Source organism: Lissotriton vulgaris, chromosome 7 (genome assembly GCF_964263255.1).
Source record: "Lissotriton vulgaris chromosome 7, aLisVul1.2, whole genome shotgun sequence".
In the NCBI taxonomy this organism is placed as follows: Eukaryota; Metazoa; Chordata; class Amphibia; order Caudata; family Salamandridae; genus Lissotriton; species Lissotriton vulgaris.
Genome location: NC_141695.1, coordinates 1,768,312,066 through 1,768,329,020, shown reverse-complemented (window position 1 = coordinate 1,768,329,020; position 16,955 = coordinate 1,768,312,066).

Below are 16,955 nucleotides of genomic sequence, written 5' to 3'. Positions count from 1 at the left end.
AAATGCCTCTTCAGAGGAATGATAGCACAAACCAGCACCTTATTCATGGAGTGTTGAACACCCCTAACAAGGGCCTCCACCAGATCCTGTTCAAGAGGCTCAGAGGCTTCATCGCATTAATCATCGTCATCTTCATAGTAATACTCAGCCATGATACACAAAAAGTGTAAATTCTGCCCACAAGATGGCTGGAACGGAGTCGAAGGCAAAATTCAGGGGGAGTGACAAAAACCCCACAGCAAGCCTTTAAATGCAGAAAAATCGCATGAAAAAACAATTAGAAGGTGGAGGGAGGGCTTGCCGTCGCACAAAAAGCACTCTAGGCAGAGCCTATGCATTATTATCCTGCCTGAAGCCTTTCTCAGCAACCGGCGTCTATGAGGGGTTAAGTTTGAGGCTGTGGGCGTTAACGCTGCAATGGACGTCCTTCTGAGAAGCTCCGGTAACTCCCAGAAAACCTTGCCGCGCATGCGCGGACCCCGGCTGCCACAAACGCAAGGGAAGAGCTCGCGCAGGCAGCGCGAGCACTCCACAACCCTGGACTCCCACTCCACAATGAAAAGGTTCCGGGCACAAAGCGCCCGGACCGCAAGGGAGGCGGAACACACGCTCCCAGCCACGCAACACCGCGGAAGAGCTAGTGAAGCAGAAAGCGGCAAAGACGCGAGAACGCGCAACACAGCGTTGTGGATTTTCTACATCTCACATTACTCTTGTGTTATGTTGTTGCCTTTTACCTTCATCCCCTCTTGCCCCCCTCAGGCCTCCGTCCCATCCTCGCACGTCCCCTGCCCTCGCGCTACCCTGTTCACCAGCTGGTAATTTGCATATGCACAGTTGAGGGGTTGTGACTGGGATGACATGACCGGCGGCTGCGTCCCTCCGCTCCTGCCAGGATGTTGTGTTTAACACTTAATTAAAGGAGGCGCCTTGTCATCACTGCTGCCTGCCTGCTGTCTCTTACACTCACTTAACTTTGTACGCTTTTGTAACCTGCACACATATCACTTTTTCCTCCTGTAATGTACCGATTGCTACCTCATGTATTTTGGTTGCCCACTATTGTAACTTTTGATTCATGTAACTTAACGTTTGCTTTTGTAATTTGTTTACTTGTAATTTCCTCCTCATGTATATTACTGTTCCTATTGTGAAGCGCTTTCGGGTAAAGTCTGCGCTATATAACATTGCATAAATACATAAAAAAATTGAGGGAGCGTGAACTGTGTGAACATATATAAACACCATTAAATAAAAAACAATGAAATAAATACGGATGGGCCGGCTGAGCCTGGCATGGCCTGGGGCAGAGGCTGGTGTCCTACCTTTGAAGTGCGTCACCGTGTCTCTTCAAGGGCTGGTGCGTGTGGGGCCTGGGTGTGCGGCAGCGGCAGTGTGACACACGACGAGTGTCACCAGTGACTAACGAGTCCTCTTCCTGACCTCCGCTCCTCTCCAGCAAGCAGCCCGGGTCAGACAGTCTGTCTGTCAGTCACCGGCCGGATGCCCGCAAGCACCACCACTAATATCACCGTCACCGCGCCGAAAGAGAGAGGTGAGGTCAGCCCCCGCATATATGGAAAGCTTGTGGAGGCTGACCAACAACTGCTGTCCAGGGCAGTCATTGGTAGCGTTTTCGCGCGCTACACGAATGACGGCCCACATTGGCTAATTTAGGGCTAATTTACAGTGGCAAAGGGCTCCAGGCCATAACGCTGCAACTGCAACCAAGCAACAAAGCAAGGTGGTGACCTGGGGGGCATCCAGGTACAGCGCCCATGTGCTGAGTGTGTGTGCACCATGCAAATGAAATACAGTGACAAGCAAGATAAGATAACGCACGCAAGAATGTAAAGGCCTGAGCCAGGCCTCATTGATGGATGCCAGACCTCGCTCTATGTTTGCTAAACAGAATAGAATCCACTTGGGAGGTGGTGGCGGTCCCTACAATGGTGGGGAGCACACAGTGTTGTTTAAATATCCCTCGCACACCAACAGGCCCCTTGGTGTCATGCTTCATCATCGGGGTCTTCGCACCCCTCTATGGGATGCGGAGTGCTATGACCGATGACTACGTGGGAGCACTTTGTGTGGACTATGTGTGAATGCGTGTGGGGTACTTAAATGTGAGTGGTGGAGTGGTGAAAGTGATACTTAAAAAATACCTGGCTCGTGGGGTAAAAAAGACTTTAATTAAGCCCCCGGCGGGTATTATTAAAAAGGCTGAAGTGTGAGGTTACTGGTGTATAATTATGTACATTAACCTCTTTTGTGCGTCAACATGAACATGTTTCGGAGTGCGAAACTCCTTCTTCAGGACGGGAAATGTACAAAGATCCCCACCTTACTCTCATGGATGTAGATGTAAAAGTGTATTATACAAAAATTGTGACGTGAACTATAGGTGTTATGTACCTAAATTGTGGTTCAACACGTAGTCTCTGCGCCCATTTGGCTTTTTTATCAAGACCTGGAGGGAGAGAAGGACATAATCAATACCTTTCTCATTATCCAGTTGTGATTGTCATATAGGTGTCAATGACCTTAAGGACAAAGAATATGCATATATATAGGGTTGCAGATTTCCTCCAAAGATCGTACACCCTGTCGATAAAAGTGACAAAAAAAGGACAGAGACACACATATAAAACACATACATAACACACATGTTGGATTTGGTAATGGTTCCAAACGTTCCTTGAAGTATGTGGATGAAAAACAACAAGGTAGAAATTGTCTTACTTAGTGTTTTAGGTTGCATTGCCTCATGAGCAATTAGCGCATTATTGGGGGTTCCATCATGCTAAGTTCAGTGATCTGTGGGCATGAGAAAACCTTGTTTAGGATCCGCTACTTACATCCACTGGTAACCCTTCCTTTATGTCTAATATGCTGGTAACTCACGGTTTTTCAGGAGACTATCTGCCCTCTTCCCCTCAACGCGGCTCCGATGGTTGTGCCGTTGTGGGGAGGGCTTGTGCTTTATATACCCTGGTTTATCCTGTAAATTACCAATTAGCGGGTTGATTGTAGGCGGATGTACGCCCAAACATGGGCTGTTATGCTTATCGTTCGCGGTAACGCGCCATTGAACAGTGTTCGTTTCTGGTGCATGCTCAGTAAACTGCGTTCTATTGCGCACGCGCCCTGGTCAAAGACTAGTCTGTTGCACATGCACGGTTGGTACCGTGGATCGGCAAGTTAGTTATTATAGTACTGGTGAAACGCTCCATTCAGCATGATTAGAAATTTTAGCGCTCCGGTTGTGACTAGAAATTAAAGGTTTTAATGGGCATAAATGTGAAAGTAACGGTACATAATAAAGACTACTGCCCAAGAAGCACCTGTGAGTGTTAATAATTGAGCACATGGCTATGGAGAGTACGAAAATGCCAAAGTCAGCTGGTCATTGCGCAATATGGCTATTTTAACATGAACCTAAGCCAAATACCAGTGATCATGGTATTTTTTGGAAGAATAACAGACTCATCAGATCTGTGAGACAGAGGATGCAGAGGGTCACATAGGTTCACAGGTACCTCATGAAGGTTTTTATGTTATCGCAGTTGGCCCCATGGTATGGCATCATTGAGGCCTTCTGTGTCTGTCCTTTCAAAAAGGCCTGTTTCAGAGGGTAACTGTTCAATAATGGTCCAAAGTAGCTCATTGACATTACTCTTGTGTTCGTTAATCCTCAGACCCGTGAAAGTGAGGATTAGCGAACACAAGAGTAATGTGAGATGTAGAAAATCCACAACGAAGATGGCAGCACATTACTGTGGCCTGGCGGACTTTAATTCCCAGTTTCCTGCGATTCCGAAGGTTTTAATTCTCTTTTGTCTTCTATGGCTTCCTCCTCTTCCTCTTTGTCTTCGGAGGAGGCTTCCCTGTTTGATCCGGTGGAGCGTAAGGTGGAATCTGCTCTCAAGCGTTCTTACGCCGCTTCTCACTTTGGGGTGCGTGCTAGCACTTATGCGGCCTATGCATCACAGGTCCTGCTCAAGGATTTCGAGAGGCTGTTTGACTGTCTTCAGGATCATGGGGACCCTATTCCTGTGTTGGCTCAAATGGAGGTTTTGGCGCAATTCCAGTCAGATGTCACTTTTGATTCCTTGTGGGCTTTCTCATCGGCTGCTGGGGCGGCAGTGGCTGGGAGGAGGTCTCTGTTGACAAAGCCGTGGCGTCTTGATGCTGCTCAGAAGTCTTTGGTCCATAAGCTGCCTTTTGAGAGTCCTCGTCTTTTTTGGGATGCCTTGAATTTGATGGTGCAGCACTCTGCGGAGGAGAAGAAGTTGTTGAAGCCTTTTCAGCCTGCTCCTAAGAAAAGGTCTTTTTTCCAGAAGCAAGGGTTTCAGGGGGTATTGTCCTCTAAGCCCTTTCGTGGTCAGGCCCGTGGTCGGGGGCCGCGTTCCATTATAAATCCCGGCCTCAGCAGCAACAGCAGCAGCAGCTGCTGCAGCCTCCCTCTGGTGCTGGACAAAAGTGACTATGCCGCTGTGGGGGCTCGTCTCCATTTGTTTCTGGACCGTTGGTCGGCTCTGATCTCCGATCAATGGGTCTTGGATATCATCAGGTGGGGTTAGCGGATTCCCTTCCGAGGCCCTCCCCCTCTGGATTGTCTTCTGGCTACCCCGTTGTCAAGAGACCCAGTGCGGCGGTCTGCCATGTTGTCCGGCGTCACCTTGTTTTTCCAGAAGGGGGCGGTGGTGCCGGTTCCAGTGGAGGAAGTGGGCCTGGGGTTCTATTCCCGTCTGTTTCTGGTTCCAAAGCCCGATGGTTCCTTCCGCCCCATATTGAATCTCCGTTCCCTGAACAAGTTGGTGCGGCTGGATAATTTTCGGATGGTCACATTGCAGTCCGTCATTCCCCTCATCCAGGAGGGAGATTTTTTGGCTTCCCTGGACTTGGAGGACGCCTATTTTCACGTTCCGGTCCATCCTGCCATTCAGCGGTTCCTGAGGACTGTGGTCCAGGGGATGCATTTCCAGTTTCAGGTTCTGCCGTTCAGCCTCTCCACTGCTCCCAGGGGGTTTTGCAACATCAGGGTTTCTCCGTGTTTCCCTATATTGATGATTGTTTGGTCTCTGCTTCCTCTTTCCCTCAGGCTCTTCTGGCGGTGGAGGCTACGTTGTCCCTGTTCAAGGAGCTGGGGTTCAAGGTGAATTTGGCCAAGTCTCATCTGGTTCCTGTTCAGAGGCTTCAGTTCATCGGGGGTCTGTTCGACACCTCTCTGGGGGCAGTGTTTCTCCCTCCTGTTCGGATCCTTTCCTTACAGACTCTGCTGCGGGATCTGTTGAGTCGTCCCTCTGCCCCGGCTCGTGTTTGGTTGCGGGTCCAGGGGTTGATGGATGCGACCACTGCTGTGGTTCCTTGGGCTCGCCTCCATCTCAAGTCCTTGGTGACTCATCTGTTGGCTCGGTGGGACCCCTCCCGGGTGGATTACGAGACTCTGATTCCTCTCTCTCCTGCTCTGATTCAGGACTGGGACTGGTGGCTTTGCACTCCCAACCTGGAGAAGGGGGTGCGGTTTTGTCTTCGTCCTCCCTTTTGTCGACGACGGAAGCCAGTCTCTGGGGTTGGGGGGCCTCTTTGGGGTCCTTGGAAGCCAAGGGTCAGTGGTCTCAGGGAGACAGCACCCGTTCCTCGAACTGGCGGGAGTTGGCGGCTGTCTGGGAGGCGGTGCAGTTCTTTCAGGTTCCTCTCCTGGGGGCGAATCTGTTGGTTCGTACAGACAACCAGGTGGCTCGTTGTTACTTGAACCGTCAGGGGGGGACCAGGTGCACGTCTCTGAACATGTTGGCCTCCATGATTTGTGCTTGGGCGGAATCTCATCTGTTGGCCTTGAGGGCGGTGTACATTACTGGACGGTTGAATTTTCATGCAGACGCTTTGAGCCGCGACCTTCCATCTTCTGTTCTGTACCATCTCTCGCTTCCTCTGTTCCTGTCCCTTTGCCTTCGGTTCGGGACTCCTTGGATCGATCTTTTTGCATCCCCTCACAACTCTCTCCTGCCCCGGTTTTGTTCGGAGGTGCTGTGTCCTCAGGCTTGGGCGGTGGATGCTCTTTCGATTCCCTGGCCTTCGGGCCTTCTGTATGCATTCCCTCCCATTCCCCTCCTCCCGAGGGTGCTGCAGAAGATTCGGAGAGTGAATGTTTTGCTCCTGTTGATTGCTCCTTTCTGGCCTCGCCGCATTTGGTTTCCTCTCCTGCTGAAGCTGGCGAAGGGTCGGTTTGTCCGGCTTCTTTTGTGTCCATCTCCTCTTCAGTTTCCACTCTTGTCTCTGCCTTGTCTTCATCGTTTGCAGCTGATGGCTTGGCTCTTGAGCGGTTGACTTTGGAGTCTTTGGGTTGTTCATCGGTGGTGGCTCGTGACATCCAGTTGTCTCGCCGCCCTTCGACCCTTAAGTGCTATGGCCGCCATTGGGGTTCTTTTGTTTCTTGGTGTTCTTCTCATGGGGTGGATCCTGTACTGGGGGTTCCTACTTCTGTGTTGGAGTTTCTCCAGGATGGTTTTTTGAAAGGCCTTTCCCCTTCCACGTTGTCTGCTCAGTGGGCGGCGGTTCGTGCTTGTCGGGGTTCTGGGGCCTCCTTGGAGGGTGTTGCTCCTTTGGTTAGTCGGCTTCTTCGGGGCTTTCGGCTTTGTCGGACGGTTTCTCCTGTTCTCATTCCTTCTTGGGATTTACCTACTGTTTTGCGTGGTCTGCAGTTGCCCCCTTTTGAGCCTTTGATGGAGGCGGATTTGTTGTGGCTGTCCGCTAAGGTGGCTTTCCTGTTGGCCATTACCTCCGCTCGCAGGTTGGGTGAGTTAGGTGCCTTGCTCATTTCGTTTCCCTATTTGCAGTTCCTCCCAGATCGGGTCGTTTTGCGGCTTGATCCGGCTTTTCGGCCTAAGGTTTCTTCGAGTTTTCATTCATTAGCAGCAGGTGATTCTTCCTGATTTGCCTGCTGAGGGGGATTCCCTTGTTCCCCCTTCTTTGGATGTTCGCAGGGCTCTCCAGATTTACTTCCAACGTTCCCTGGGGTTCCAGAGTTCTCCTGCCCTGTTTGTCTCCTGTGGGGGTGTGGCTAAAGGGAAGTAGGTTTCCACTTCCACGATCAGTCGGTGGGTCCGTTTGGCGGTCTGTCAATCTTACAAGTCTTTGGATTTGCCTCCTCCGTCTCATGTACAGGGTCGGTCGACGCGTTCTGTGTCTGCTTCCTGTGCTGAGGCGGTGGGGGTCTCTATCCAGGAGATTTGTAGGGCGGCCACCGGGCAGTCTCATCACACATTTGTGCGACATTATCAGCTTGATGTTTTACATGCCTCTGCTGACAGTTTTTCTGTTGGCGTCTTGAACGCTGTTGTTCATTGATCTTTTATTGATTAAAGTTTTGTACTCTGCATGGATCCCTGGTGTCCTGCGTGTTTTCTTTCTTGGTTCTCTGCTTGTGAGTTCCTCACGTTGTTAGGACTGGGACGGGGAGGACCCATGAGGGGGTAATGTCTTATTACTTACCGGTAATCTTCATTACCCTGATTAGAGGCCTCCCCGTCCCAGTCCTCTTCCCTCCCACCCTCCCGCTGTGTTTGTGTCGGAGTCTTGTTGATAACAGGCATGGCGGTAGGTGGGCGGGCTTATGTACTATAGAAATACTGGCGTTGTGATTGGCTGGGTGGAGGCAGGATTGCCTCACGTTGTTAGGACTGGGACGGGGAGGACCCTAATCGGGGTAATGAAGATTACCGGTAAGTAATAAGACATTGCTGCAGGCAGTCGCCGGCCTGTGGGGAGCTTGATTAAGAATTGCTTGAGAGGACTGGAGATGGGGCTCAGGATGCAAAAAAGCAGAGAGAAGAAAGCAAATCAGCGTCCATAGATTTGCGGATGTTTTGCAGCCAGATCAATGAATTCTGTTGTTTTTTCTCGCGTCGCCTGTTTTCATCTATGTCGGGTTTCCTTTTTATCAGGCACATCTACAAGTAAACAGCATAGTTCAAAAGGCAGCAAACTAACCTGAAAAAAATAAGAATAGTTTCACATTTATTTTATTGATGAGCTCTCATCCAATCATCTACAAGTATATCACGGTACAATGTATATTTGCAAAGGGAAAGTGATTTTTGGTACAGACTTTCCCTTTCTTGCTACTCATGCGTTCAATATGTTACTGTACTTACCCCTAGTTTATTTGCTTAAATGTGTTTTCTACATGTCTAGCGCTGCAGGCTGACTTGTGTCTGTCATCGACAAAGCTTTTTGTAATGAATGGGGCTGCATTGTAATTAGATGTGCACATTGAATTGAAAAACAATGAAATATTAGTGTGCTGGCGAGTACATGCGGTTCTTAAACCATCACAGTGCGCTCTTGCTGTCTATTAAACTGGCAAAGGGTTCTTTCAGGGGCAATTCTGTGATGCGTCTCAAAGAGGGGGTGCCAGAAACATAATAATGGAGGCGCATAAAATAATGAGAGTGTAGAGAGCTTATACGATTTGAAAATAATTAAAGAGCCATGTAGGACAGACATAAACTCATTACTTTGGAAATTATCGTGCAAACCTGTGCACAGAGCGAGGCTCGTGTGCCCTCATCTCCTGAATGGCAACAGAGCTTGTGCTCACCTGTATCCGTCCCTCCAGAATTAAGGAGCTGTCTTGGGCACGAGCCAAGATTGCCTCACGTCGAAGTTTAAAACTATGTAAAGAGACAAGTTCAGAACACACCAGGCGCCTCTGCAAGAAGTCACTATAAAATTAACAAGCAGTTGAGAGAGTACTGGAGATTCACTTGCAACTTAAGCTCGTGCTGCAGTCCGCCGCCGGCCTGCGACCAGGAAGTCAGGCAGGCCGGGCGGGACAACCGGAACCAGGAAGTAGGAGGGCGGGAGCCTACCCCGCCTCCCACGGAAGAGCAGCGATTGTTTGGAGCACCGGAGCAGTCAGGAGCCTACCCTGCGCCCCGGTGCCGAAGAAGGGAGGAAGAGTCCTGCTGCCGGTGAGAGCCGCTGCAACAGGGCCGGCTCTAGGCTCATGGTGGCCCTGTGCAGGGAGCGTAGGTGGGGGCCCCAGAAGAGGGGGTCCGGACCCTCATGGACATCGATTCGCCAAAATGTTATGGGTGACAAAAGCGACATGTCACTCCCTTTCACACCCAGTGACATCACAGGCGTGTCTAACCTTGGACTTTCGACGGCCTCTTATTTACTGCTTGAGGTGTTATGGAAAGAGCAAGAAATGGAGACAACAGAAAAGTAAACAAAGCTCCATGGGCCCTCTTTAGTTTCTGTTCTCTCTGTCAGTCAGTCTCTCTCTCTGTCAGTCTCTGTCAGTCAATCTCTCTCTCAGTCAGTCTCTCTCTCTGTCAGTCTCTCTCTCTGTCAGTCTATCTCTCTCTGACAGTCTCTCTCTCAGCCAGTAAGTCTCCCAGTCTCTCGCTCTCTCTCTCTTAGTCTCTCTCTCTGTCAGCCAGTCTCGCTCTCTCCCAATCAGTCTCTCTCTCTCCCAGTCAGTCAGTCTCTCTCAGTCAGTCATTCTCTCTCGACCTCAGTCAGTCTCTCTCTCTCTCTCCCTGTCAGTCCCCCTCTCAGTCAGTCTCTCTCTCTCTCTCTGTCAGTCTCTCTCAGTCAGTCAGTCTCTCTCAGTCAGTCAGTCTCTCTCGCAGTCAATCAGTCTATCTCTCTCAGTCAGTCTCTGCCTCTCTCTCTGTCTCTCTCTCTGTCAGTCAGTATCTCTCTACCTCAGTCAGTCAGTATCTCTCTACCTCAGTCAGTCTCTCTCTCTGTCAGTCAGTCTCACTCTCAATCAGTCTCTCTCTCTCTGTTAGTCAGTCAGTCACTCTCTTAGTCAGCCAATCTTGCTCTCTCTCTCTGTCAGTTTCCTAGCCAGTCAGTCTCTCAGTCAGTCAGTATTCAGTCTCTGAGTCAGTCAGTCAGTCAGTCTCTCTCTCTCTCTCAACTCTCTCTCTCTCTCCATTCTCTCTCTCAACTCTGTCCACTCCATCTCCACTGTCTCTCCACTCTCTCTCCACTGTCTCTCTCTCCACTTTCTCTCTCTCTACTCTCTCTCCACTATCTCCCTCCACTGTCTCCCTCCACTCTCTCTACTCTCTCTCCACTCTCCCCCCACTCTCTCCCCACTCTCTCTCTCCACTCTCTCCACCCTCTTTCCCTTCACACTCTCTCTCTACTTTCTCTCCACTCTCTCTTTCTCTCCGCTCTCTCTCTCCCTCTCTATCTCCACTCTCTCACTTCACTCTCTAACTCTCTCTCTCACTCTCTGTCTCACTCTCTTTCCACCCTCTATCTACTCTCCCCACCCTCTTTCTACTCTCTCTCCACTCCCTCTCCACTCTCTCTCCACTCTCTCCACACTCTCTCTCCTATCTCTCTCCTCTCTCTCTCCACTCTCCACTCTCTCTCTCCACTCTCTCTCTCTTCTATCTCTCTCTTCACTGTCTCCTCCACTGTCTCTCTCCACTCTCTCTCCACTGTCTCTCCACTCTCTCTCCACTCTCTATCTCCTCTCTCTCCCTCCTCTCTCTCTCTCCTCTCTCTCTCTCTCTCTCCACTCTCACTCTCTCTCCACTCTCTCCACTCTCTCTCTCCACTCTCTCTCTCCACTCTCTCTCCACTCTCTCTCTCCACTCTCTCTCTCCACTCTTCACTCTCTCCACTCTCTCCACTGTCTCTCTCTCCACTTTCTCTCTCTCTCTCCACTGTCTAGCTCCACTCCCTCCTCTCTCTCTCTCTCTCTCTCTCTCTCTCTCTCTCTCTCTCTCTCCACTCTCTCTCTCTTCACTGTCTCTCTCACCACTTTCTCTCTCTCTCTCCACTCTCTATCCACTGTCTAGCTCCACTTTCTCTCCACTCTCTCTCTCTCTCTACTCTTTCTCCACTCTCTCTCTCTACTCTCTCTCCACTCTCTCTCCACTCTCTCTCCCTCCACTCTCTCTCCCTCCACTCTCTCTCCCTCCCTCCACTCTCTCTCCCTCCACTCTCTCTCCCTCCACTCTCTCTCCCTCCACTCTCTCTCCCTCTACTCTCTCTCTCTCTCTACTCTCTCTCCACTCTCTCTCTACTCTCTCTCCACTGTCTTTCTCTCCACTCACTCTCCACTCTCTCTCCACTGTCTCCCTCCACTCTCTCTCTCCACTCTTGCCCACTCTCTCCACTGTCTCCATGCTCTCTCCACTCTCTCTCTCTCCACTGTCTAGCTCCACTCTCTCTCCACTCTCTCTCTCTACTCTCTCTCCACTCTCTCTCTCTCTACTCTCTCTCCACGCTCTCTCTCCACCCTCTCTCCCTCCACTCTCTCTCTCTACTCTCTCTCTACTCTCTCTCCACTCTCTCTCTCCACTCTCTCTCTCCACACTCTCTCTACTCTCTCTCCACTCTTTCTCTCCACTCTCTCTACTCTCTCTCCACTCTCTCTCCACTGACTCTCTCTCTCTACTCTCTCACTACTCTCTCTCTCCACTCTCTCTATACTCTCTCTCCACTGCCTCACTCCACTCTTTCTCCACTCTCTCTCCACTCTCTCCACCCTCTCTCTCCACCCTCACTCTCTCTCCACTCTCTCTCTCTACTCTCTCTCTCTACTCTCTACTCTCGCTCTCTACTCTCGCTCTCCACTCTCTCTCTCTCCACTCTCTCTCTCTCCACTCTCTCTCTCTCTCACTCTCTCTCTCTCCACTCTCTCTCTCTCCACTCTCTCCCACTCTCTCTCCCAAAGTAGTGTGCGTTCCATAGGCATCCGCAGAAATGTTTCCGGGGGGGCACATTTTTAACTTCATCTCCATCCCCCTTGCACCCTTCTCCCCTCTGCCTTGGAGCACCCTTCTCGCCCTCCCCCTTGCACCCTTCTCCCCCTCCCCCTTGCACCCTTCTCCACCTCCGCCTTTCACCCTTTTCTACCTTGCACCATTCTCCCCTCTGCCTTGCATCCTTCTCCCCTCTGCCTTGCACCCTTCTCCTCTCTGCCTTGCACCCTTCTCCCCTCTGCCTTGCACCCTTCTCCCCTCTGCCTTGCAGCACCCTTCTCGCCCTCCCCCTTGCACCCTTCTCCCCCTCCCCCTTGCACCCTTCTTCACCTCCGCCTTGCACCATTTTCTACCTTGCACCATTCTCCCCTCTGCCTTGCACCCTTCTCCCCTCTGCCTTGCACCCTTCTCCTCTCTGCCTTGCACCCTTCTCCCCTCTGCCTTGCACCCTCCTCCCCTCTGCCTTGCACCCTTCTCCTCTCTGCCTTGCAGCCTTCGCTACTGTGCACCCTTCTCCTCTCTGCCTTGCACCCTTCTCCTCTCTGCCTTGCACCCTTCTCCCCTCCCCGTGGCACCCTTCTCCTCTCCACCTTGCACCCTTCTCCCCTCCGCCTTGCACCCTTCTCCCCCTCCCCGTTGCACCATTCTCCCCTCTTCCTTGCACCCTTTTCCTCTCCACCTTGCACCCTTCTCCCCTCTGCCTTGCACCCTTCTCCCCTCTGCCTTGCACCCTTCTCCCCTCTGCCTTGCACCCTTCTCCTCTCTGCCTTGCACCCTTCTCCCCTCTGCCTTGCACCTTTCTCCTCTCTGCCTTGCACCCATCTCCTCTCTGCCTTGCACCCTTCTCCCCTCTGCCTTGCACCCTTCTCCCCTCCACCTTGCACCCTTCTCCCCTCCGCCTTGCACCCTTCTCCCCCTCCCCGTTGCACCATTCTCCCCTCTTCCTTGCACCCTTCTCCCCTCTGCCTTGCACCCTTCTCCTCTCTGCCTTGGACCCTTCTCCCCTCTGCCTTGCACCTTCTCCCCTCTGCCTTGCACCCTTCTCCCCTCTGCCTTGCACCCTTCTCCCCTCCGCCTTGCACCCTTCTCCTCTCTGCCTTGCATCCTACTCCCCTCTGCCTTGCACCCTTCTCCTCTCTGCCTTGCACCCTTCTCCTCTCTGCCTTGCACCCTTCTCCTCTCTGCCTTGCAACCTTCTACCCTCTGCCTTGCAACCTTCTCCCCTCTGCCTTGCACCCTTCTCTACCGTGCACCCTTTCTACTCTCTGCCTTGCACCCTTCTCCCCTCTGCCTTGCACCCTTCTCCCCTCCGCCTTGCTCCCTTCTCTACTTTCACCTTTCTCTGCCTTGCACCCTTCTCCTCTCTGCCGTGCACCCTTCTCCTCTCTGCCTTGCGCCCTTCTCCTCTCTGCCTTGCGCCCTTCTCCTCTCTGCCTTGCGCCCTTCTCCCCTCTGCCTTGCACCCTTCTCCCCTCTGCCTTGCACCCTTCTCCACCTCCGCCTGGACTCCAAAACGTAAGCTGATCACTTTCTTCAAACAAAATAATTTTGACCTAATAGACAAGCTTTTTATTTTTAGTAAATGCATGGCAGGTGCTCTACTATCAGTTTGCAGTTTTCATCCAGTATCCATATGTACTCTGGCTATACAAGGAAAGTGCCACCATCCCAAGCCAAGGATACACACTAAATACCAAGAACTACCAACGGAGGACTTAAACAGATGTCAGGGTGAGCGTGAAATGGACTACGATAAGCAAGCAATTAAAATTGTATTTTGTTTAAAAGAACCATGACTTGTCGGGAAACACAGTTTCTATTATGTATAAAAGTTCCTAAAAATGTCACAGTGATTAAAAACTATATTACACAGGCACTATGTTGGAGAAAGGACCTACAGGCTGTCTGAACAGAGATCAGATAATCTTCCCTTACTTGCAGGCCCGTTATCCCATTCCACCGAGACCTCTGTTTCACCTTTCAACAATAAAAATAAACGTACTCACTGTCTCGTTCCTTGTCCCAAACTTGGTGGCTGAGGAAGTGCTTCTGCATCTGGAGCGTTCTTTCTAATAATTATAATTCACCATGGGCCAACCTGTGCACAATCACATAGCAGAACACTGCGTCTTCGCCACATGACAGCATGCCAGCTCTCCACATTTACCGAGGCCCACTCAAGAGGGGTGTGCAAATCGCTTTCACTTTCGCAATGTTAGACATGCGTAGTCGGGCCGGCTAAAATCATCCAGAAAATGTAAGCATGCTTTTAAAATGCTGATGTGGAAACAGAGCCAGCTTCAACATTGTAATTGTGTATTTAGATAACTTGTAGGGGGAGGCAGGGAAGCAGTTTTTTAAGGGTGCCACAATCACATTAACAGGTCCCCAGCCCATGTAGGCCCCCAAACCCTGACAACCCCCACTCCCCCAACCCTCACAGCCCTGGCCTCCTCCCTTCTCAAAGGAATAGTGCCCTGAGAAGAATGCACTATCTCAGGGCCCCCACCCCCTCCTCTTTCCGGGCCTGGCTCGTGGCTTTGACTGAAGAGAAACAATGGAAGTTGATACTTTGTTTCTCTTCAGTCAAAGGTCAGCAGCATGAGGAGCGAGGAGCTCCTAGGAGCAGGCTGCAGGCAGCAGCAGCTGCTTTAGAGAGAGAGACACAGCTCCCTACCGGAGGGCTCAGCTGAGGGGCCCCGGATCCTCGTCGTGGCGGCCCCTGGGGTTTGGCGGCCCTGTGCAGGTGCACAGTTTGCACATGCCTAGGGCCGGCCCTGGCTGCACCAAGGAAGCCGGTGAGTGGGGCTTCGCCTTGTTGCTGGGCTGCGAGGGCGGGGGCATGTGTGTGTGCGCGCGCGCGTGCGGCGGCGGCGGGCTGTGTATGTGTGTGAGCGTACGTGTGTGTGTATGTGTTTTGGAGTCTGTGTGTATGCGTGTGTGACTGTGGGGGTTGCCTGTCTGGGTGCCTGCGTGTCTGTGTAAGTGCGTGTGCGTGTGCATGCATGCGCGTTAGGCTGACTTGCTGGGAGTATGGAAGGGAAGTGCACGGCGCGGCGCAGGACAGAACGTGCGCGTTCGCGCACCCAAATCTGCTCGTGACAGTTTCTTGTCCCTCATTCCCCCGCGTCCGATAGCTATAAGTCTCTGCCCTTGACGCATCCTTCGGATGCGAATTCCAGGGCGAGACCTAACAAGGCTGTAATAAGAATGCAAAAACGAATACTATTATGGCGGCTGGCCTTTACAAAGCAGAGCACCTGTTGCTAAAAAAAAAGCGGGAAGAGTGGAAGCATCAAAGCATTCCTAACTGGAGCATCTGGGCTCCCTGCCAACCGTGCAATGTGTTTCAGGTGCATTGTAAGTGGGAACAATAAAAAGTGTGCAGCGTGATTAATATCAGCTGTTTCACTTGCATGCGTGCCCCCGCAACAACAGAAAGCAAAGGTTAACAAGCAGGGGCGTGCAGAAAGCAAGCTCAGCCGTGAAAGAGCGATGTGCTTAATGAGCCATGACGGAGAAAAGCCAGATGGCGGCTGCACGCGTGCCCGCACACGTAAAGCTTGCACGTAAAGGGTGCAGCGATGTCCAAAGGACACCCTCCTGCACCCCTGAAATTTACATGTGTGCGCATATGGCGCACATACATGCCCTAAGGACATGTATGTGCGCCACATGGCACCTTTACACATGCCAAAAAGTGCATTTGTAAAAGAAATCGCAAATTACCACAAACTACAAGTTGGTGGTAATTTGCGATTTCTTAATTGGAATTCGCACAACTTGGGTGCTTCATACATAGCATTTAAGGAATCGTAATTTGCGATTCCTTAAATGCTGATGCAAAATTTTGCGATGCGATTTCCATAATATATCTAATTTTCCATTTTTTTTCTCGCAAAACGCTGCTTTTTTGCGAACCGCAGCGTTTGCGAGAAAAAAAATGGATGATACATCTGCCCCTACATCTCTATTCAGCCGCATTGCGTGTTTTTTTGGTGCCTGGACTGATGGCCAGTTATTCAGGCCTGATCAGTTCAGCTAGAATCTTCCATAGAGGTAATATATAAGATAGTGGTTTTTCCATGGTCTGGACATGTTTTTTTAGACAAATGTGACATCTATAGAGACACCACCGTCCTTATTCATTCTATTTGCTCTAATGTTTTGTTTTTTCCTGCCATATAGGTCTATTGTGTCCACTCTCCAGCCAGTATCTAGTGGTTAGAAAGTGCGGGGTAAGTGGTATTTACATCAGGGGTTCTGTTGAGTCATAGCTCCATAAGGGTATATCTCCATCTCTCAACCAGCTTGCATGAGATATGCTATGTCACCCTTCTTTTGTTTCTCTGAACATATGAAGCACATGATAGTATAATCGTTTCCAGTTTTAGCAAATCATAAGTATAAGGATTTCAGTATATCATTTTTTGTAGCTTTAAATTTAAATTTACAGTTTACCCTATTTGGGTCCATTTTGGATGATTTTCTATCCTCATCTGTCTACCCTCACTCACTATAACCACCTTTGTTATCAGTTTCTTTACTGAGGTATCCCTCAGAATGTATCTAGTGCAAGCAAATTTCTATTTGGCCGGGTCTGAACATGTGATATGTCTACATATTTCTTTTCCATCTGTGTCTCTTCCTGAAGAAGTTGTGATTTCACGCCGAAATACACCTTGAAGAGTGTTCGCACATTGGCTATATCACGTAACAGTTGAATAGCAACTGTTAGAGATTAATTCATCATTTTTTTCTGAAATTAGATTTAATTTGAATATATTGCATTTATTTTATATGTATACTAGCAGCCCGTCCCGACGTTGTCCGGGTATGAATTGCTGCCGGCCAGTAGTATATTGTTTTGTAGGATTTCGTTTTGATAGCATTTCTTATCTGTGATAGGCCTGTGAAACGCTCCGATTCACAGTGCACTGCTGATGCCCTTAAGAGTGCGCGTTCAGTAGTGTGTGAACTCGAGTTTCCCTACTTTATTTTTCCTTGCAATATTATATAGCGCAAACTCGACAACATGGCTTAAGCATAATTTACATTACAGAAGAACACATTAATTTGTGGTAGGCACGGGGAGACAAAGCGATTTGCCTGGAATCACAGGATGTTGAGCTGATGCCGAGATTCGAACGTAGCTCCCCAGCTCTAAAGTTCGCAATTCTAGAACTTGTGGCGGGAGGTGTGTCTAAAGGTGTA